The 24,871-nt window shown below is 37.4% G+C and overlaps 2 long non-coding RNA genes across 2 annotated transcripts; both read left to right on the top strand.

Moving 5' to 3' along the window:
• The first annotated feature begins 17,012 nt into the window (after positions 1-17,012).
• Positions 17,013-18,712, top strand: LOC135118527 (uncharacterized). The gene is made up of 3 exons (XR_010277646.1): positions 17,013-17,445; positions 17,532-17,745; positions 17,861-18,712. It is a non-coding gene; the product is annotated as an uncharacterized LOC135118527 (long non-coding RNA).
• A 2,964-nt stretch (positions 18,713-21,676) lies between these two features.
• Positions 21,677-24,643, top strand: LOC126055662 (uncharacterized). Its single transcript, XR_010277627.1, has 2 exons — positions 21,677-22,249; positions 22,660-24,643. It is a non-coding gene; the product is annotated as an uncharacterized LOC126055662 (long non-coding RNA).
• Positions 24,644-24,871: the final 228 nt, after the last annotated feature.

The following is a 24,871-nucleotide window of genomic DNA, read 5'->3' on the forward strand; positions in this document are numbered from 1 at the left end:
CTCCACGAAGGATCTAGTAATTTGTCGTGTTCATCCTTTATCGGCAACAACCTATCTGCAAGATATCGTTGCACTACTGTTATTGCAGATGCTTGCGGAGAAAATTGCGTTTGCTCGACATCCCCAAACATTTCGTTAATATTATCCCTTATTGATAAGCCGTCTTTAAAAGGTTCGCTGGATGTGCTCGTACTTGTGGATGGTTGAGGTGACGCTGACCTGGTGTCATGAGATTTCTTGTTGATTTCTGCAGTTACGAGTTCTATCAGGGTTTTCTTGGCTTTTTCGGGAACCAGACTTGTCTTTGAAACAGTGCTTTTGTATCTGGGATCCAACAATGAGCAAATTGAAAAAGTGCCGCTGAATTCTATTTGCCCCTATATTTTTTTCAGTTGTCCCACAATGATCTCAACGGATATGGCTACATCGGGGTCGATTGTAGTTGGAATATTATTTTCATAGACTGTAACATATTCCTCACCACTCATTTGTTGAGTGACTTCTTGTAAGGGTTTCATGGTACATAGGTCCTTGCATATTTTCCATTCTTCAACAGATAACATTGGTATGTATCTGTCCAACAAGCCCGCTGTACTTCGCAGTGCATCCTGCAATTCCAAGAAACGTTCTAACATAAAGAACACAGAGTTCCACCCCATAGGAACTGCTTGACGAAGCCTCTTGCTGAAATTGGTGTTAATCTGGAGTAAACTTTGTCCTTAAGGCAACCCCAATAAAAAAATCTATATAATAAATAATGGATTTAGCTCTGGCGACCTCGCGGGCCATAAAATAGGTCCCAGTCGGCCAATCCACCGTCCAGGAAACGCTTCGTCAAGGTGGGCCCTCACTTCTCGTGCATGTGTGGGCTATTGCAAGTGGGCTGCTGCAAGTGGGCCGGACATCCGTCATTTTGTAACCACATACTTTGCAAGAAGTCGTCAGATTCTTCTGACAGTCCCGGCAGTGTGTCTCTCAATGAGGGTCTTCTCAATTTTTTCTGCCACAGGGTGGCGCCACGTATGCGTCTGGTCTAAACAGCTGTCAAATAGTATGGAATTGTAGGGTCCGAACTTATTGTTTATTGAAATTCTGTTATATTGGAAGTGTTATCGATTTTATTATGGACTACGGTCAGAATAAGGTTTCCGAACTAAAAATTGAGCTAAGAGAGAGGGTGCAAAAGTCACTGGTACTAAGGAAAAGCTTGTTAAAAAATTTGTTAACACAATATGATTTAGTTTTTTTTATTTACTCAACCGCAATAGTAAAACAATAATGCAGTGCTTTAATTATAAAATAAAAAAAACACTAGGGGTCGGTTCATATCTAACGGAATATGCGTCGCGTATTATCGGTCGCGTAACGCCAGAACTGACAAATATACGGTAAATTATTCAATCATTCACACCTAACCGATGATGCGTTAGTGCGTCGACCATACATTTACGATACGCTCGACGCATTTTCCGTCAGATATGAACCGACCCTAAAATCGTTCACTATTCATAGTAAAGATAAGCACTTTGACAGTTACCTGGACCTGACGACTCGGTGCTGCCACCTCGTGGACGCCATTTTAGAAAACCCTCATTAAATAATTTTGTGCGTAAAGTGTAGCAGGCAGTTCGACTGGACCGACAATTTTGCCATTAAGAATACCAGTCCATAGATTAATTTTCAGTTGGTATTGTGAACGCTCTTCTCTTGGTAAATGTGGGTTTGATAACTGCCAGCTTTGCAGATTATGCAAATTGGTGTAGCCATCTTTTTTGCAGGCTGATTCGTCACTCCACAAAACTCGGTTAAAAAAGTTCGGGTCTTCATTATGCAACCGCATTATTGTGCGGCAAAAAGCTACACGCGGTGCGTAATCTCGACTTACTAAACATTGTACTTTCTGTACATGGTACGGATGGTATCCTATTTTTTTCAGTATTCCGTGCGCTGTAGATCGTGGTATGCCAGTTCTTCTTGCAATAGCTCGCACTGACGTGGACGGATCTTCAGCAACTTGTTGTACAACAACATCAACATTATGTCCCTGTGGTCTTCCTCCATCAATATAAGGGCCACGAGGAAGTTGGCCCTGTGAGTAAGAGTTGTGCACTCTTAAAAATACTCCATAAACAGGTGCTGACGGTTTGGATATCGCTCAGCGTAAATCCTAGCAGCGTCTCTTGCAGAGTAACTTACTCCTCCTTTGGTGTTAACACGCCTTGTTTCTCCGTAAACAAGATGCATGTCGCAATACTCGCTTGCAGAGTAAAAAGGTTGCTATTGGTTAGCCATACACACAGAAACTAAAAAACAATTTTGCTGTCCTTCAAAAAAATCGCCAACTATCGTTAAAAAATACGTTTTTGGTACTTTAGGAGGGGTATATCTCTAAATCCCTACGTGCTAGTGCAACTTTATGTTCTGGACTAAAAATATAGGGAAGGATAAATATATTTACTAATAGGAAAGTAAAAAATATCTGCCTAGCTTTTTCCTATGTTGAAGTTAGTTTGTAGTAAAACCTAGTGCCACAGAATATCAGTATTTTACATGAACAGAGCCAAAAGCTTAATAATCTCACCAAGGCACAGAGGAGTCTATGAATAATGAAAATCCACAGACTGTCTGCGACTGCGACAAACGCGTTACTATGACAAACGCAAAACGAGATGTTACTCTGCACTCTAAAATTTTGTGCATATTATCCCGTAGCATACCATGACTGTGCTAGGAACGTATCCGGCACGGAAAGCAAACTTTGGAGAATGCCTGCTACCTAAAGAAAAGCTTGCTGTGTGTTTACGGCAAGTAAAAAACAATTTGTTTATAATTAATATTTAATCAAACTTTTGATCTAGTATTCATGGTAAAGCTTTATGCTTGATTATTATTATTCCACTTGTTAGTGTTTCAAAGCTCAGGAGACGGAGGTATAGGTAGCACTCGTTTGTATTCTCGAAGAAGTCGATGCTGGAGATGATAGGCTAGGCATACGGTGGTGTAGCTGTAGCAAAGCTAGGTGGTGCGAGCTGCTGTAACTCCATTTCGGAAACTAAACTGAATATTTTGTTTTTTTGCGATGGCTTGTGTGTAGGGAGAAACTTCTTTACTGTATCTGATATGTGCAAAAAAAAACGGTCTCATTCATAGTCTTGTCGTGGAGATTTATTTTGCTTTTCTAAAAATTTCGACATACAGCGGATGCTGTTTGAATTTCTCATTTAAGGAGATCAGCCAGCTGCGCAGGACATATTATAGTGCACGAGCATTTGCGCAGACACAGGTGCACTCCCTATTCCTTCACTCTCATAACCCGATGGGACGGCAATCCGACACGGCCGGAAAGAGATCAGGCGCAGGACCGACATTTACGTGCTCTCCGATGCACGGGTGAATCAATCACCAACTTCCAGACTACGGGCTGCTTTGTGAAAGTTTAAGAAAACCCTAGACTTCGAGCACAGCAGCCGCGCTTGCAACCACTAGACCAACGAGGCAGTCATATATCGAACTCGGATCGGTATGGAAAATGTTGTGCTGAGTTTACATCAACAACTTTAAACAACAAAATTAAAAACTTAATATTATAAAAAAATAATTTTCCATTTCTTTCGTTTTTTTTCTCTTCTTCACTGAGCCATTGACCATTTTTTGTTACTCATATCATTTTTACCCTCATTTAACTCTAAACCAATCGTGGAGATCATAAGAAACTATAAAGCTTGGATTATTTTCAATAAAATCAGTATGCATCATGGTTGCGTTTAAATCGCTGGGTAAATATTTTCTATTCGGAGCATGTGCTCGTCTGTAGTGTGCAATAGCCGGTCTAAAACTTTCAATATGCTCTTTGAGCTTTTCTCTGTCCAATTTTTTCGAAATATCATGCTTCCCACGTCGATCTTTTTGAGCACTTGGAAGTTTTTCAAAATATCAAGCACACGCCTATCATTATTTTTATGGTATCCCTGAGTCGTCAGATCTTCGCGCGAAAACTTTTCGGAAAAATTCTGTCTATACACGCGGAAGTGTTTGTTTCAGGCCTCAGCCGCCTCTTCTGACAACTGACCAATAGGCAGAATAGCGTGATCAATTACCGTGGCCCCATGTCTTAAAATTTTGTGCATTGTAGGCGACATTGGGTGCCACCCATACAAATCTACATAAAGCTTTGTCCGAATGTATTTTATTTTATTTATTTATTTTGCAGTTTGTTCAGCAAAGTTTTCAAATTTCTGCGTATTAATTTTCAAACCACTTGACAGGGTCTCTAATATGACACTGCATTTTTTTATTAAATTAATGTCAACCCCTGTAAAGCGAGAAGAAATATCGGGATTTAAGAAAAATCTCCTTGATGTGTTCCCGTCATTAGTGTTCGCAAACCCTGACTTTGGAATATCCACTAGCAGCCCCATTTCCTCTCTAAAAGCTTCTTGATTTTTTTTTCTATCTGCCACTATATTTTTATGTTCTTGAGTTCTTGCCTGCCATTTTCTTATAGGTATTTTATAAGATAAATTAAGGAGTGATTCAAAAAATCGAATTCTGGCATGTAGTGTCGACAACCCAAATTAGCTCTAAAGATCTTCTTTCTTCTTCATTTAAACTTTAGAGTACTTCATCTAAGTACATACATAACTTGTATGATCTAAAAGATCCTGCAAGTTTATTTCAGCACATGTTTCTGTAACTCCAATCGACTCTTCACGCGGATAACAGTCTGTCTTTGCCTTTTTAACAAGTGAATAGCACGGATAAATGTTTGTTCGCAGCGTGAATAACTTCGTATTGATTTCTTGTCAAATTAGCTTCCACGAAAATTGCTACCTCGTTTTGAGTTGAAGTATAACGTGTTCTGTACTTTTTGGCTCTTGTTGGCGTTAAAGTCATATCTTTCATAATTTTAGCCGTGTCACCATGTCCTGCAGCACGTTGACTCATTTGGGCTGCATAGGTTAACTGTTCACAGGGTATTTGTTCCCTCAAATCCTTTGTTTTGCGCCTCTTTGCTTGATCGCTCAATTCTTTGAATTCTTTTGTTGGTCTGCCGGCCTGTTGGAATCGCAGAACTAAATAAACGTCGGCATTGTTTTAATTATTCAAAACAATCGGGAGTGCCTCGAGCAAACAACGCTGTATTTTAATGAATTGTCTTTGTCTGTTAAGGTCTTTGTCATCTTCGGTTATTTTTAGTGTACATTTACGTCTGCATGAGTCAGTACATGGAAGCCCTATTTTCCTTGAAGGCACCAATTTACCTTTCTTTAAAGTTTTATATTGTTGTCCAGAATTACGTAATACTTTTGCTCTATTTCTTTTCCACAGTGCAGGATTTGCCTTCCTTTTGCGACTTTTAGGCTTAATGTTTTCTTCCTGCACAATTTCAGATATACTTGAAAAACTTTCAGCAGACTCAGAAATTCTGGATTCGATCCTATCAAGATTTTCATAATTAGGGTCGGCATCAGAGTCATCAATCTCTGACTCTGAACTTAAAAACACATTAGTTACAATCGCAGAAGTTGATATTAAATTAACTAAGCTGTTTCTGCATTTCCCGCAGCTTATTCAGTAAGTTGGGCGTGAGAGCTTCATTTGAAAAACTCAGCAATACTACAGCAATAAAGGCGTCAGAGTGGCTTTCACACACGAGTTACTTGAATGTGCTAAGCATGGTATGTGCCATTTATCTGTACCTCTTATTGCAGTTGGCTGCATTGTCACTCGCAATAGCCGTGGTATAATGGGTGATATTCCATTCTGTCATTATGTCGCACAGAAAGGCTGTTAAATTCTCGCTCGTGTGTCACATCGTGTGTGTTGTATTCAACACATCCGATTAAATTGGACTTTAATTTAGTTTCTGCCGATGTGGCGCTAATGTTATGAAGTCAGGGCTAAGGCTCGACCGAGAATACACATAGCGTGAAAAAAAATATAATGCTGTCAAATTTTTAATACAGTACTTTCTGCTTAACAAAACTGTTTTATAAAAGTTAAATAACATTATATTATAACATAAAAAAGCAATTTTTCGGCATTTTCGCCTTTCAAAGAGGTGTCTTTTCTCCGCCTTCGAGCGTTCTTCGAGGCCTCTCGTCGTATAATTGTCCTGCTTTGCTAAAAAGTTGTTCACTTGCTACGCTAGTAGGCGGCGCAGATAAAAACTTATTTGCTGCAACCCTAAGCACCTTATAAGGAGACGAAAACTAATATTCAAAAATATTAGCATTTCTTTGCAGTATTGGCTCTCTAAGATAGCTTTCTAGCGCTATTCCGATCACAGAGCTTGAACTGTATTCGTCATTGGCCATTGGCTCGTCTTCCAACTCTATGGAATCATGAGCTGCCCATAAATTGGATCCAACAAGTCTGGGGAACTATTACTAGTAAATGAATATTATTTAAAGACACTTAATAGAATATTTCTTGTGTCAGCATTGTATGCCAAGAATCTTTTTCCATATTTTTTCAGCAGCTTTTGAATACGGACCTATTCTTCTTTATCGTGGCCTTCTTTTCCCAATGGATCGCGATGCTATCTTCTCTGTTTATTGGATGGGACTTCGTACGCTGTAAATAAACAGTTTTTGTAAAATCAACAACAATTGTCGTTTTTTGTAAACAAACAAACATGAACCATTTTAGTTTCACCGATAAAATTAGTTCGATGAATACGTTTTGTTGTTGCTTTGAGTTACGTGAGTTTATGTATAGGTTCATGCGTGAAAAATAGTGCATTGACACATTTTTTTGGCTAACTAAACGTAAATTCATCGCAGTACGGCCCATCACTAGCTACTTATCCGTTGCTATGGAAAGTCTTTCTCTTGATAGAAACGCGAGTCTAGGTACAGCTCGCGCCATGCTCGGGTAGAAGACATGTCGAGTGGGAAAGAAAGAGCTTTGTCGTTTCTTGGTAGAATAGAGATAGAATCGCCATGCTGGGCCCGCTGGAATTGAAAATATAATACAATTTTGGTTAAAGTTTCTTATAGAATATGTCCATAGCTTATCATTTGTCATTTTAGTTTTTTCTTCCGGAAGGCGATTTAAACTAAAACTTCTTTTAAAGAACACTGTACAAATGGTCGGTGTCAATATCATTGAAAATCTTTAATTTTTCTATAAGTTCTAAAATCTCACTCCATGTGAACAAAGTTTTTTTTTTAATGAAAACTTAGAGATAGAGATCATTTTGTATAAAGAGTCCTCACTAAAATCAAAACGTTCTTCCAAATACCTGATGGCCCTTTGGAAAAACTGTTCTGGTTCTTTGTTAAAGTTTTCTTTTTCGGCGTTTGGCAATTTTGTTAAAATGAACCTATTTTTACTGCCATAAAATTTGACCTGTTATCGGCTTTTTAGCTGGTTCAGCAACTTTCTCATAATACCATCTATTTCCAGGACAGTACATCTAATTTTTTTCCCAAGCCAATATCGCCGTCTGAAACTCTAACATTACGTTATGTACAAAATATAAATACACTTCAGAAGTTCCCTCACTGTCGCACCCTTACATTCATCAACCCCTTTATTATTATCAAAAGAAGTAAGAGTTTTATAGATACAAAGTCCCATATTTCCTTTCGACATTCATCTTCTCCTTTTAACAAGAAGTAATGTTTTATGGCTGGCCATGAAGTAATCGTTCTAAAGCAGGCATAAGTGACAGCCACCTTGTTGGGACATACCGAAGGAACTCTGCAGAAGACAGAGAATATAGATGCTAGAAGCATTCTGATTTATACGGTCCAATTCTTCTTCCATGCTGATTGATATTATCATACTTTCAGGAATATTACAATCTCTCAAATCATTTTCGGTTCAGAACAATAAGGCATGGTAGGATCTGCTAAATATGCGGCGGTAAAAAGAGTTTTTATAGAGTTAAACAAAAAAACAACCAATGGTCCATTTAGTCGACTTATTGTCTTGTCTTGCATGGAACATCGCAACGTATTTTTACGTCTTCTTTATTTATGGTTTACCAACAGATGTAAGGTACTGTTAATCATGACTTACATATGTTTGGTAAGCTTAGAAAAAACAATACCTAAGTAAAAGCAAACATCGCATGCTTTGTGTTTTATAGCTCAGAAAGAATCTGTTTATAATTTCTCTCTCGCACATAGATTTTCAAAAAAAATACATTTTCTATATCGTGTGATAAAAAGCTCATGGCATGTCTTATACAATTATGCACTATATGTGCATGACAATTACCTTTAACCAAACCTGGAACCAAATTTTTCATATTTGTAAACAAAGAATGATTTACTCCAAAATTAGCATTGGTGTTATCAGCACTTAATCCAGATACATTTTGAAATGATAATTTGTGTTGCTCTAAAGACCTTTGAGTAGCTTCAAACATACGATCAGCTGATTCATTACTGTTTTCATACAAAAATATTGTATTTATTTATAACACTGTCATTGTAGACATTGACACACATTTGAGGTTAGGTTGCGTTCAGAAATTATTTAAAAAGAGTATTTTCGTGTACTTTATTGTTTTCATGAAGTATAAAGTACAATTACTTGAAATAAAGTACAATACTTTATAATAAAGTACGGGTGGCAACCCTAATAGTAATTAAGAAACGACGATCTCAACCAGACTGAAGTATGGGATCGAGAATAATGCACGCGACACCATACTTAACTATGTACCTATGTGCACTTACATAGCTATATCTGTCTTCTTTCTTTGGTAGAGTAAATTTTATATTTGCTTTAATTAGCTTTTAAAGCCGTGCAAGTCAAATAAATAAATAAATATTATAATTTCTTCCAGATTTCTTAAAGATTGAAACTTGATATTTATCTATTAGTTTTACAATTGCTTGACCTACAAAATACTGAATTTTCTTTTTAAATACATATCTTACTAATACGAAATCATTGACTTTGTAATAAATCAAAGGAGTATTTTGCTTGGGCTCCGTACTACAACTTGCACCCCAATCGTGTCTGAAGCTGGAGACGGTGATGAGATTAGGAGACGGTGATTTATTCATCTTAGTTGTTCCAGTTTCGATCAACCCCGTACGCTCAGATTTTATTGTTTTTTAAGCATTTTGGAGCTTTTTATATTTTTACTTTATGTTATATACTTTACATTCACAATATGATCGGGTTTTATTTCTTTAAGTGCAAAAGGACCATATTTGCGTCAATCTAAATATGCCCGATTTTCTGCTTTATTTTTATGTCCGATAAAACTGTCACTATATTTTGGATTCTTTTAGATAAAGTTAAGTTTAGATTCTAAACCACCCCGTAACTTCGTTATTTGTCTGACTTTCTGCAACTTCATCTTTTTTTCTTTTACGCTCTGGACTTTTCTATCATCGTCTCGTTTTACCAGCACGACTCTGCCAAGCGCGCCAAAATGTTGTTTAACCGGAAACGGCACCAGAGGAGCAATCCGAAACGACCGGAGAGAGATCAGGCAAAGAATCAATATTTATTGTGTTTTCTGATGCACGGGTGTATCAATCACAACTTCCGGACTGCGGGCTTGAATGCACGTATATTCTTGTAATGAAATAATTTATTATTGACTGGCTATTTATGACTTCATGCCGACGGACTTCTTTCTCGATTTTAGCAAAAACACGGTCAGGTGGTATATAAGAGTGCCCGACGACTGGGAACCCTAGCTCTATTTGTTTAATGTTTTGCGGAGCTTCTGTCAACCATTTTGAGAGCATAGCCAACATGATGGTGTTTTTGTTCTGGCCAGCACACCCGTCAACTACAAGTCGAATTGTTTCAAAATCAGAAAGTTCAGTGTTTTTCAGTCTGTGGTTGTTGAGGGACGTCACTAGTCCCGTCATTCATTTTTCGTTCATGTTGAACACACAGCACTAGCAGCTGTCAATTCATTGTAAAAGCATGTGGAACATAAATAAAAGTTTTAATACCAAGTGGAAGTTATTTAATCAAGTTTAATCACACCCATTATGACACAAAACACAGCAAATAACATGGTGTCAGCGTGGGGTGGAATGCCGCCGCTTCCGAATGTGTTTTGTGGGAAACCTGTCGAAAAATTTTCAGTGGTGGGTGCAACGATTGAAGATATATCTGACGGCTCACGGAATGGAAAAAGAAAACCCAAAACGATTGGTAAATATTCTACTTAACTATATAGGACCGAAAGGGATTGAAAGAAGAATGGCGAAAATGGACCCACATGATTTAAAGATCATTCATTCGCAAATCTATATGAATTTAAATAACAAGTTTGATAGAGGATTGTATAAAAAATATTGAGTTTTTAGCTCATGGGAATTAAAAGTTAGAAATAAACTAAATCTATTAAAAATTAGATAACATGCAGTTTGCGAACGCATCGTGTGTCACTGATTACGTTCCTATCTTCATAGTTAAGTAGATTCATCGCCGTACACTTGTGGACGTCTACGTTTCTACGTGTTCTACGTTTGGCAGTTATTATTTTCTTGTATTTTTTACTTAAAAATAAAATAGAAACAGCAACAATGAATAAGCAAAGTACACATTTAGTGAATAATAATTACAACGCCAGCATGTTGTATTGCTAACCTTTTTTGTGCGAACGCAAATTGGAACGTTTGTGGCTAGAGGCTGCTGTCAGTGCTGTGTTCTGTCATTCCATGTTTGGTTTTGTTTCCAACGGCTAACTTAGGATTTGAATGCGATTTTGTGGATTACTTTTTGACGACTTTCTATTTGGACTGACTATTCTGCACAACGACTACCGTATTTATCTTTGGATTCCGATTTACAAGTGATTTGGACTTATTAACCGTGCAAAATGCGTTGTGTCAATTACATTGCACGATTACGAAGACATCGTGTATTGGATGAAAATGCTCAGATAATTGAAAAAGTGCAGAGATGGGTTTAGTAGGTTATTACTGCTATTGCCCTGTAGGAACTCGGACAGTAGGGTGTTGTCTCTCATGTCATGAGCATATTATGGTACATGGGTCATGCCAGACACCAGAACTATGTTTCTGCGCCAGCTTCATTCTTGGACAATCTTAATAAATTCATTATCCTCTTCCTTCTATGTTGTGATAAAAAGTAAATAAAAGATGTATTTAATAAGGAGTATATTGTTTCATTTAGTAAACATGTTTTTATGTAATAGTTTAACACCTATATGTTTTTACACACACTGCTGCTGAGCTACAACGTGACGCCTGCGCTACGTTGTTGCGGCACGCTGCGCTAACGTAACGACACTACAATAAAATCGTGCGACTTCTCCGCTGCGGCGCAGAAGTCGCACAATTGTACATTACTGCAGTTACGCGGTGCATGCGACGGGCACCTGCAGGGCTAATGCTGCGTATGCATTAACCCTCAAGAGTTAAGGGTGACAAATCAACATCGAACTTTGCTAGGCTGTGCTATGTTTGGTCAACTAAATAGAGCTTGCCTCGCACAGCGCTGCACAGCTTGGTTTGTTTGTATCCTCATTAAAATATTAGAGACGGCCGAGTTAAAAAAACAGCACTGGACTGTGCTGTTTTTTAACTGCTCAGCTGCACAGCTCGATGTTGATTTGTCACCCTTACACTGATGCCGTGACAACGCGACGCCTGCACAACGTAGGTAGTCGCGGCATCTGCGCTGCCCACACTTTTATCGGATGCCTACGCTGAACAAACAGTGAAGGCGATCTTTAAGACATCGTTCATCTATAGTTTAAACCAGGTCACCAAGTTCCTAGTTCACAAATATTCTTTTCGTTTGAGAGATTTTAGGTTATAATCTTCTACCTTGCATAACTTTTTTCTTCCAACTTTTGCAACTCATTATCCATTTGCTTTTTTGTTAGTTTTGTATAGATCTACAAGTAGTACTAAGTTTCAATTATGTACGAATCTTATATCAATGGGTCCCAGTTTACATACAAGTTCGCCATTCTTCTTTATAACACTTTTGGAGAAAATGAAAATGAGACGTTGGAAGAAGTCATTAAAAAAATTTCAGAATACTTTGCTCCGAGAAAATCATTGATAATTATACGAAACGAATTCTTTACAATTACGCAAGGAAATTCAACGCTTGAAGATTATTTCCAGAAACTTATAAACTTAGGAAAGGACTGCGAATTTGAAAACTTAACTGAAGGAATAAAAAAAAGTCGTGGTGGCCTAGTGGGTAAAGGACCAACCTCTCAAGTATGAGGGCGCGGGTTCGATCCCAGGTCAGGCAAGTACCAATGCAACTTTTCTAAGTTTGTATGTACTTTCTAAGTATGGTTCGAAATAGGGAGGTCATTTTTAGCATCATTTTAGATCCCAATGATTATCGTTCTCTAATAGTCCTCTTGCCTCACATGCCTCTCTAAATGTCGAGAATTCTTCATCATTTAGCTTTTTGAGATCTGCAAAAGAAGTTGGCCCCCGCACGTGGTGTAACAGTATTCTCAGACAAAAACACTCCATATTGGTAACGTGAACCGTGTAAACTCGGCCTAAGGCTTCTCCAGATTTGACACCAGGCCAATTCTGGACCGGAACTCCTTGGATTCGTCGTTTCCATTCCCTCCTTGCGTAGTCCTTCCATAGCGTCCTTGCAAATTCATCTCTTGTGCAGAGCTCAAAAAAAGCGGTGAGTGTTGTTTTTGGAGCAGAGGTTATTATCTCTTGGAAATTGTTTGCAGTAAAATAGACACGTTCACCATTTTCCAAGTGTACAGTCAGGTGTGTGACTGTCGGGTGCCTTTCGTGTAACGGGAAGGCTAAAAGCCGCCACACGGCTTCGTTGCTGCTAACATAACGACCAGACTAGTACGTTTGGACTTCATTTATGGGATAAGCAGCATCGGTGTTTTTGAAATTAAAAATAGCTTGGTCGCTACCTTTGTTTATGTATTTACATATATATATTTGGTAGCGCGCACTGAGCTGCTAGCCTCTACGTTTATATGGGCGTTAAGCATTTTTGACAATACGGGCGAAAAAGGGACTACCCAACTATTAATTCTTCCTATTTTAATTCATAATTTATTGTATTTATTTTAATAATATTATTGTTTTATTTTTAATATATATTATTTAAATTGCCGGCGGACGTTAACACGTCAGCTTTCGGCTTTTGCTGAAAACCAGCGCTGAGACTCTGTTGAACAGAGTGACAGCAACATGCTGAGCAAGGGTTTAAGGAGTTTAAAATCCAATTTCAGTGAACTATTTGATGGTGGTCTTGGTTGCTTACCGGGCTTGGTGAAAATACAACTAAAGGTAAATGTTGTACCTGTTGCTCAAGCTGCACGTCGGGTTCCCTTTTCATTATTGCCTGAATTAAGAGAGGAACTAACAAAAATGGAATCAATGGGAGTTATTGAGAAAGTAAATAAACCCACTCAATGGGTAAACAATCTAGTCCTGGTTCTCAATCTAGTTCCGGAGTCGCCTGCGAGGATACATTGTATGGGTTTTAGTGTAAAAAACTTTGTTAAGCCTCCCTTGATGTTAGGGTATTCATCTTTAAACCTCTGATAAAGTTCGTCAATGTTACAGAGAAGGAGCTGTTTCTGTATGTGCGTTCTTTTTCCATCGTCTAATTTAACAGATATAAAATCTTTTTTACCAGGCATTATGCGGCTAATGTCTTCTTGTAGATAAAAATCTTTAACCAAGTTCTCCGTCTCGGCTGGTAGCCTACGACCAGCGCGTGGGTTCGGAGAGTATAAGATACCGAACTTAGTGACATAATAATGTAATCTAGACTAATGCCTCAAGTCCACATTAGCTAATGATTAATAAAACTTAATACCTACGTACCTGTTAAAAGGATACGTACCATAATGAAGGTAATTAGATAAACGTGATCATTAGTCAATAATAATAAATGGTAAACTATTGTATGATTAAAAATAAAAGCAAATTATTAAAAAAAATATGAACTTAACCTAACCTAACATAAACAATAAAACTTATTTTATACTTCGTCACTATCAGAATCCACTTTAGAATCAGGCTCTACAATAGGTATAACTTCTAAGAACTCTGTCGGAGCTTCCTGATCCTGAAGTTTCAATATTTCTACTGTTTCCTTAAAGCATGTCTGCCGCTTGTGGGCATCTAATTTTGGTCTTGTGAAAGAAACTAGAGGATCAGAAGAGACGATAAGCATATTGAGGATATCTTTTTCCTCGAATGGTGTTCTCTGAACCTCCTAAAGTCTTTGTTTCGGGCCTCTTAAGCTTCTTCCGAAAGACTTCCAATTGGTACAATAGCATTTTCTGCAGTTATGTGTTATGTGTTATTTTTGTGCCGTTTCTTCACACTGGGAAAAGTGACAGCCATTCTGATATCAGAATGGCTGTCACCTTTAGATGCTGAATTTCTTCAAAACCACGAGGGTAGCAACTAATGGTAGCTGGTAGCATTTAGGTAGCAACTCTTTATATGTATTTCGAGATGATCGGAAAGTTGTGACAGGGATCCTGACGCAGACCTATTTTCAATATTAGTTTTAAGTACGATGTATTTCACACTTCCAGGGCTCTAAAATACATAATTTGTTTTTCGTTTACAGGGAGTTCATAGAAGAATTTGTTGAGCTCTTGCGTGTTGCCCGCGCCCGCCCCGCTCCCGCGCCGCTGTATTCGAGGGCTGGTCCATTTGATTATACGCGTAAGATCCTGCCGCTCCCGCGCCGCCGCCGCTGCCGCCCCGCTGCCCGCAATATTCGAGGCAGAGGCCTGAGGTTGGAGTCCTTGGCGATTGTAATGTTTCCATCACTTCGCTATAAGTTCTTCCGTTGTCGATAGTTTCATGTAGTTCCGGTGTCGTTTCATTTTCAAAAGGTTCCTTTGGTATTTGTGAATCATGTGATTCTGATGGTGATGACGTTGATGGTGTCTGTAAAAAAGGTATTTTAATTAATTGAATGCTAATATATGCTATTATTATTTCAACAGCGGACGGTTGGTTAGATATCGAACAAGGATTCAGAAGAAAATTTCCACACTGTATCGGGTCAATAGACGGGAAGCATATCGTAATGGAAAATCCTTATCACAGTGGAACCGAGTTTTATAACTATGAAAAGACTTTTAGCATTATTCTAATGGCACTAGTGGATAGCAATTATAAATTTATATTTGCCGACATAGGAAGCCAAGGAAGAATAAGTGATGGTGGTGTATTCAACAATTCATTGTTATGGAAAAAAATCTGTAGAAACGAATTAGATCTGGACACCATGTCCTTTTCCCGGATCAAATATTGATGTACCATATGTCTTCATACTTGTAAGTTATACTTGGTATAGTCATATTTAAGCATTAAAATGTACATATCACAAACATTTTAAATTTCTTAATTTTGACGATTTTAAAAAAAATCGCACGTGATGCCGCGATATTATGTCAAAAATTCACAAATAAATAGTACTATAAAAGAGTGCAAGGATATAACGACCAACCTTGCGATTCCAGAGATATCCTCATTTTTCATGTCAGCTCCATATTTTTTTTTCTTATAACATTATAACTCTTTCATTTGTGCACACAATTACTTCATATGACATTTTATAGAACAGTAATGATCAGCAGAGACAGCAGAAGGCATTTCCAGCAAAAAAAATAACATTTAAGACATCGTGATCCTATGTCTTCTACAGCCGATTTTTAATCCACCGTGCGGCGGTGAAATGCATGAAACATATATTATTTATTGACATACCATTGCATCGCTGTCATAGTCATTGACTTGTATCATAAAATCAAGAGGAGCAATCGCCAAGACTGCTAGGTCCTCTGGAGATAGTGATGGGGGCTTATTGCCGCCTCCAGTCTGCAACTGCTCTCTCCTGTGAAGAGATAAGTTGGCCTTGGCAGCCAATTTCATCCTCTTCCAGGCCAATTTTAATTCCGCATCTGTGCGGGTTTTCCCAGTTAATTCATTCAATCTTAAAAAACCTTAATTTTAAACATCATCGTAACGATATCGCACTAAAGTTATAAAAAGGCATAAAGTCGCTTCCTACTTATTTGTCACATTTTTCCATTCACGACTTTTTGACAAACATTTATGTTTGTTTTGGTCGACTTATCTTCCAGAATTTTAGCCGACTCGGCAACAAGCTGGCGCAGAAATTTGTTTCAATGAAAGTAATTTAGATAACATATGTATGTAGGTACATATTATGGTTGTTACATACATACACACTGTATGGCATGGCAAAGTTCGACCTGCGGCAATTTATCTCGTAACCTGTCCTGTCTGTCTAGGCAGCACTCAAGCTTCGAGGGTTTGCCCCGCACAATTTTTATGCATCTTTTAACTAGTCATTAGTCAGTAAAATGTTCCACACAGTGATAAACTAACCTTTTCTTCTGTAGTCTAATTTTCACCTCTTTTGCGTTTTCATTATTGCTATTCTTATATATAATGAAGGAAAAAAGAATTAAAAACGGTCACGGTATCACCACAAAACAAATTTTTTTACTGTAGAAAGGACATTGCCACCCGTTGGGCCCCTTATTTGTGATAGAGTGTCAAGAATATTTTATTATTAAAAATCAAGTCCTAATTTTATAAAACTAACTATTTTTTTTCAGAATTTCTTGTACCCTAGCATTGAAAAACATAATTAATATTTATTTTATTGAATCTAAGCTAGTTCCGCCATTAAAACTTAACCTGAATGTTGCCAGGTAGACGACAGACTATCTCATTTAAATGAACGAGGTGATCGATTGAAAATATCGATATAATATATAACATTTTTCTCTTATATCAAAATGTACAAGTATATATATTAAGTATGCACTCGTAAATAGTAAACAAGAAAAGAAGAAAGAAAAACTGTTTATAACTGTTGCACAAACAATAAAATATCAACACTAACAAAAGTCACCACTAAACTATATCTATAAAACGGTTACACCTAACACCATACATGGAATACAACAATAACACAATAATTAGTAAATGATATTATTTATAACAAATCGATTTAGGAAATCGATTAACAAAATATTTAACATGGTAACATCTACTTCGGAACGCGAGTCTATCTGTCAAATCAATACGTCATTCAAATTGTTTTCGTGCCGGTTGTTATGTTATGCGTAGAGTTGAATTTATTCCTCCGTATTTGCTTCTGATCGTTACAATTTGCGTAAAAACTGTCGAGCTGATCGTTTTCGTGCCTCCAGTGGTTTTTTTTTAGATATTGGACTCTTTTCTTAATGATAAGTGAGCACATTGACTCGTGAGCATTGGACTCTTGTTTTTAGTGATATTGTTGTTTTACTCCGGAAAAATGTCTGCACCTGGTAGAAGTCGAGTAAACTACTCTTTGTCTCGCCGGTGTGTTAATTGCTCTTTACGTATAGCGCCTAATCTGCGTAGACGTTAAATTGAAGAAATAGATGAACCAATGCTTATCCTTCTAAGATCCTGGGTAACACCTACATTGGTAAGTTTGTTTTATTATGTTTGTGGATTTCACACGTCTCTAAACTGTCTAAACTACCTTACATTTTATTTTGTCATTTTTTCCAGATATCTTCTGATGATATCCTGTGTGTGAAATGTTTTGTATTATTACAAAACCAGACAGCATCTAACTCAAATCTGTCACTTGTATCCCCTGCTCGTGGACACCTAAACATATGCTACGCATGTGGCTTGTCAATAGCAAGTCGCAAAACTCATAGAGTCAGTCAAGATAGTTCCTCAAAGGAATGTTATACTAAGATGGACACCAGTACATCACGTAAGTGTTTATTCTTATTTATTTAAACTTAATGTATGAATGCATATGTATGTGTGTTGAACTAATTAAATATTAATGAATATCAAGTATCTAAATATAATATTTTTGTTATTAGGTGTTGCATTTGGAACGAGTTTGTGTTCCTTGTTGGGCGGCTGCATCAAGACAAGTCCGGAGGCAACCCGTTGCTGGCAGTAGCCAACACACTGTGGAGTCTGCACCGGAGACTGGTACCATGGATGGAAACATAATTACAGATATGATGATTCCTGTACCACCACCACTGCCACGGCTTTAATGATATAAGCGCTCCAGCACAATTTCTAGACAACATATTCCTTGAAGAATAAATGTTTATTATTTTAATTGGTTGTGTTTTTTCTTATTAAACATCTGTATAGCATTTACTATATTTTAAACTCCTTTATAATTAAGCCCTTTCTAAAATAAACTACAGCTAATCATAGATGGCACAGCGATCTTACTAAGTAGCAGGGCAGTGATTTTACTATGTCGCTTGCAGGAGATGCTGTCATATATGTCATACATACTCGTATATACTAGGTACCTACCAGTTTGCCAACAATCTTGGGGTCGGCTTTTAGTCTAACCGATGCCGCTGAATACAGTATTGCTCAAAGAGTGATTGCCCATCTGACCTCCATACCCGATACACTGGGTTATAACATGTTACCTCTTGGTAAGTGGTTGTCACACTTGCTGGATTCTAGCTACTCATAACAAGTATAAATAATGCACCCAGAATCAGCAGTTTAAATGTAAGTACTAGCAGCCACCCAGCTGAAGTTTGTAATGGATGGTCACCCAAGTGCAATCTGACCAAGTAGCTTAACTTAAGATATCTCCTTGTGGTTGTTGTAACGTAGCCACATGCTCCTCCAACCAATTTAGCCCTAAGTATATTTATTTCTACTGGTGCCAGCAAAACCTACTTCCGCTGACTGCAAGTTAACAGTTTAACATATTATTTAGCAAGAAAAGATGATATCTGATGTTTTTATTTCATTTGGGAATCAATATTAATACTAAAAATATTTTATTGTTTTAACGCAAATTGTTTTTGAAAAAATATTGTCTAATAACCTCAATTTCTTCATCAGAAAAAAATCAATAATTCTCGGAAACTAGGGTGAAAAATTATAAATTGTTTTCAGGGTCTGAAAAGGTAATTGTCGTTCTTCAAAATAAAGTTAAAACCGCCATGGCACGCAATTTTTTTCTGGGGGCCCAAATCTCCTAACAAAACGGGCATTCTCCTTTAACATTAGAGCTTTAAATGCCCCTTCGAAGGCAATAGTGTTTGGGGCAATATTTCGTACCCCAAAACTCCTGATATCCTCAAAGAAATTTTCAATGGGGTCTTGGTTGAAATTTCTAGTCAACATTGCATCTAAACCCTATTTATTAGACAACACTTTCCAGAGATATTCCATACCCTCTATAGTTTTCATTAAATTTGTAATCGATGGCACAACTGTCTCCGTCAATTGAATCTTATCACCCAATTTATTGTTCTTTACATATTTTACAGTGTTTATTACTTTTTTGGCTTTTCGCCAGAATTCATGGTGAGGCGAATTCTTTTTTTTAACAGGCCCTGTAAAAATTGGAACTCTGTAGTAGCAAATAAACCAATGACTGTATACATCACCCAAAGAAATGTTTCTTTTTCTATTTTTATGTTCGTTCGATTCTTACAATATTATGAGAATAATATACCTATTTACGGTTGAAGAAGAAACGCACAATGACAAAAGACATAAAAGGGATGGACAGACCGAGGTACACCGTTCATACCCTGCACGATCATCCTTTTCTTTTATTCATCTCCTTTCATTCATCATCAAACAATGCCAAAAAACAATATTTAAAAATACTGTCCAATGGAACAGGAATTTATTGCCAATAGCCGATTTTCATGAAATTTTGTATACAGAGTATTCGAGTAATGGCACAAACGATTTTCATGAAATATTGTATGCAGGGGATTCGGGTAACGCAACCAACGATTTTGATGAAATTTTGTTGAAAATCTAATGAGGTAAAAAAAAATATGGTTCAGTATGGTACTCTTTAAAGCAAAAATCTAAACATAACGCCATGCCACATTCAGCACACTCATAGGTGGTTTTCAAACTGGTTCCCCTTCTTTCGGCACACCACTCGCATTTTCGACGTGATGTCCGACCTTTGTCGGCATACTCTTTATTTCCAATGCGCTGAATAAAATGCCGCTCCGTCAGACGACCGAGTGGATACGTGGGACGTCGTCTAGAAGTAGCTTCTGAACGAGCCGTTGGGACGTGGAGTAGATGTTTGTTAGCAATAGCTTCTAAGAGTTTTAGACGAAACTGTAGAGCCTGGTGCGCTTTCCCAGTCGATTTCTCAACAAGAATACGGATATTCTGGATAGAAATGTTAAGAAATCGTTTAAATAATTTCCTGTTCCATTTGATGCACTGCTTTCGCTCTACTAAATAGAGCTCAAGCATTTGGTCTACTCTAAACGATCAACGCCACCCATCCCTCGATTATAATCGTCTATAAGCTTGGGCTTATAGACCGAAATTCGGCCTGGCTTGGCAGCAGTTTGAATTTGAGCCATGTCATGATACGTGGATAAACAGGTCAACCGCTTACGGTCTTGGTAAGCCATTACCATGAGGTCACCACATTGGCGTCCCATGTATTCCCCTTCCACTAGCTTAGCTTTTTGAACGGCAATGGGCACGTTTTTCCGGCACGCACGTAATGTGCCAACGCAATCCGTTTTTCGCCTTTTCAAAAACCTTGCTAGTGATGGAGAGTTGAACCAGTTATCCATGAATAGGACATGGCCAAGATTCAAAAGCGGTGCTACGAGCCTCAGTACGGTGCTGGTACTCGAGGGCAAAGTAGAGTTGGTCGTTCTTTTGCCAAGGTAAATAAAAAAAATCCAGAGATAACCTGTGCTTTTTTTTTTCATCATCGAATGAACCCTCCCGCTGTGGGTTAGCAGCGGTGAGGGAGTGTCAGACTCTTACTGACTAAAAACCGTCGTGTTTCGTCGTAGGCCTTTATGTACCAGGGCCGCGATATCTCTTTCGAACAACCCGCAGCAGATAACCTGTGCTGGATTCACATAAAGGAGATTGCCACGGGGCAGGTCCCTTTTGTGGTATCGTGTGCCTGAATGGAATAATAACCTAAAAATATTGTTTATTTTTTTGTTTCCAAATTATTTTTTATACAATTTCTTTCACCCTGGGAATAAAGTTAAAATTAATTAATAGTTAAACATTACGTCGACATCCGTTTGATTGGTAAACAAAAAAAAGTTGCCAGATATCAAATAACTATTGAAAATTACGTATTTTAATCAATAGAGTAATCGATATCAAAACAAAACAGTTATTAAAAATAAAAAAATACAATTATTTTTAATTATTATTCTAACTATATTCATGATAAGTCTATATTGTTGAACAGATAAGATAAGATAGATAAGATAAGAGCGATTTTAAATTAAAATAAAAGCCTTACGTAATTTAAAAACTTAAATCGATTTATTAATGATTAAATATAATTGCTCTGGCAACATTTACTTGCGCATGTCACATCACTTTGACGTTCGTTCGTTGTGTGTTCGTGATTGCTTTGTATAATACGTTGAGTTTTGAATTCCGTATTTACTTAGTTATTATTTACGATACGTGCCTTTCTGCTACCACCGAGTTGAGCTAATAAGTTCCTCGCGTACTTACTTTATGTTTTGTGAGATAATTGACTCCTCTTTGTGAGATATTGACTCTAAGTGCTTGACTCTTGTTTGTGCTGTTCTTTGTGAGATAAAGTGCTATTCTTGGAGAACAATTTGACTCTTAGTGAAATCCTTGTGTGATATTGAACTCCCGAACTGTTTTGTCAGAACTATGTCTACCCCAGCCAGAAGTCGGGCACACCGCCTGTCTTACCGACGCTGTATTAACTGTTCCCTTTACTAGCGTCTAATTTACGCCGGTATACAGTTGAGGAGTTGAACGAGCAAATGACAGTTCTTCTACGAACTTGGACAACGCCTACACCTGTAAGTTATCGTGTGCATAAACAATAATAATTATTGTGGACAATATAAATATAGTGGTTAAATGCATTATGCAAACTCAAAATAACATTTGATTAGAGTAAACTTAGCACTGTAAACTTAGTTCTTTATGAGAGTTTATGTATTTACAAGTTTAAGCAGTTATAAATATAGAATAGTATAGAATATAATCTTTTCCAGGTAACGTCAGATGATATCCTATGTATTGAATGTTATTTGCTGTTGCAAGAAAGGATATTGTCAAATATAACTGGATCCCACGAGGATATATCACCTGCATATGGTCACTTAAATGTTTGTTATGGATGTGGTATCTCTGTTGCAAGTCGGAGAACCCACAGAGTTGAGTTAGACTGTCCACAACGTAGCATGATTTTAAGATGGACTTTAGCACATCTGGTGAGTATTATTTAATAACATTCTGTATCATCACGCCTATAATCCCCAATCACAAGCGTGACGACGATTAGGCAGAGGTGTACCTAACAGTACACAATACATTTTGTCAGTTATGTTCTAAGTAATAACGGTGAGACCATGCAATCAACCAGGCACAAACCCAGTATTCCAGGCTCTTCTGGTTACTACTCATGAAATCTTAATGGAAATACCCAGAAACCCAATCCTGGAACTGAACCTGAGATCTCATACCCTGCAATTGTGTTTAACATTTTCTAAATAATGTTTCAGAAAAAATGCTGCATAGTTTATTTCTAATTGATGCTATTTTTATTCATATGCTTGCACAATAACAATATAGGGTTTGGTACCTATTCTGATATTCACTAATACCAACTATTTCATTTTAGGTTCCACATTTACAAAAAGTGTGCATTCCTTGCTGGTTAGCAGCAACTCGGGAGACGAGACGTTTGGAGGTTCAAGATTCAAACAGACCTGCAAGGGTCATGGATGCAGCTCTATCTTCATTAGAAGACCCCGAGATACCTGAACCACCTCCAATGCCAGCTCCAACATCTCAACCACAACAAGCATTACGAGTTCAATCTAAGATTAACTCACAAAAGTATAAACGAGTTGCTGCAGCTTCTCGTCACTGTATGTTTGTAGGCTGTGATAATGATGAACGTCTTTAGTACCTATGACTATAAAGGAACTGTTGTTATTGCAGTACAATATATATATACCTTTAAATGCTAGAATCTGTCATCACCATTTATATAGCAATCAGTGGGATGAACTGACTACCAACCTAAATGACTTTACTAGCTTTCAAGTTGATGATATATTTTCCATACTGGAAAGAGCTTCTCAAAGAAGTTTAGATTTTAATAATATTGCAGCAATGGATGCACATTTACGCCATTATTGGCTGGGACTTACAGAGATGCAGTTTAATGAAATATTAAATAGCCTTCCTACTTTACATAATAAGGTTAGAAATCCTAGCCTTGCATTAAGCACATTTCTTGTTAAACTTAGGACAGGGGACAGCAACCAAAGACTGGCAACTCTTTTTCAATTGCCACGATCTACATTAGAAAAAAAAATGAACATTGTTAGGGAATGTTTAAAAGAACATTTTGTACCAATGCATTTGGGAGTTAATCACACTAATATACAAAATGTGGCCTCACGTAACAGGACTATTCCTGAAGGTCTATTCGGAGACAGTAGCATGGCTCCAGATTCTAAACCTGCTATTGTCATATGTGATGGTACATATGTTTATGTACAGAGTAGTAGTAACTACAAATATCAGAAACAGACATATAGTCTACACAAATATAATAATTTGGTTAAACCCTTTTTAATCACATGTTGTGATGGATATATTTTAGAGTGCATTGGACCATATGAAGCAACAAAAAATGACTCGACAATCATGAGTGATCTATTTCGTAATGAAAGTGGTCCAATGCGCTCATTTTTTAGACAGGGGGATGTCTTTATATTGGATAGGGGATTTAGAGACGTGATCCCTGAACTCCAAAGCTATAATTATAAAACATACATGCCTGAGTCATTATTGGAAGGTGAATTTCAATTGACCACTGACCAAGCAAACAAGTCTAGGTGTGTGACTATGTGTAGATGGGTAGTTGAAATTGTAAATGGTCGCATCAAAAGAGACTACAAACTGTTTCGACAAGAATATTTTAACAGAGCATCAACACACCTTATGGATGATTTTAAAATTGTTTGTGCCCTTTTGAATAAATTCCACCCAACAATTGAAGATAGACCTGACGCTGCAGAGTATGTGCAAATTGCTCAGGCGAGATTAAACAGTAGTAATTATTTGGGGGAATTTATTCGAAGGGATAACATCAATAGGAGACGTACGGTTTTCCAAAACATAGACAGCAATGCTCCCCATTTAGATCATTTTCCAAGATTAACTTTAGATGATTTAAGAAGATTTGCATTGGGATCTTACCAATTAAAACAGGCTAGATCCTATTATGGGGAGCACATAAGAAGTAATGGTACTTATAATGTTGAAGTAAGCAATGATGTCTTGGAAGAGGATTTGCCCTTAATATTGGGTCAAAATAATTATTTAATTAGGACTAGAATTAAGTCCCGCCATGTGAGCCATAAAACATATTACTCTTATTTGTTGATAAGTAGAGATGAAGATCGGGCAAATTCTTTAGAAAGTATCATTGCTTACTATTGTAACTGTCTAGTGGGTAACCGTACGGTAGGGTGTTGTGCTCATACTATGACAGTATTGTGGTATTTAAGCTGGGGCCGCTTCAACAATGTGAGTGCTCCAGCTCAATCTTTGGACGAAATATTTTATGAAGAATAAATAGTTTATTCATGTTTTGTTTTTTTTTTATTTCCCTTGCTATTACTAAAATAATAATAACTATCAATAACGGTAATTATGAGTCTATACTAATATTATAAAGAGGAAAGATTTGATTAGGTAGGCTATAATTTATCCGGGTATGGAAAGGTGTTCCCGGGGACGCGGGTGTAACCGCGGGAAACACATAATAACAATTCCATTACTTTATGCATAAATAGAGACATAATTCCATGGTACTG

Source organism: Helicoverpa armigera, chromosome 23, assembly GCF_030705265.1.
Source record: "Helicoverpa armigera isolate CAAS_96S chromosome 23, ASM3070526v1, whole genome shotgun sequence".
Taxonomy (NCBI): domain Eukaryota; kingdom Metazoa; phylum Arthropoda; class Insecta; order Lepidoptera; family Noctuidae; genus Helicoverpa; species Helicoverpa armigera.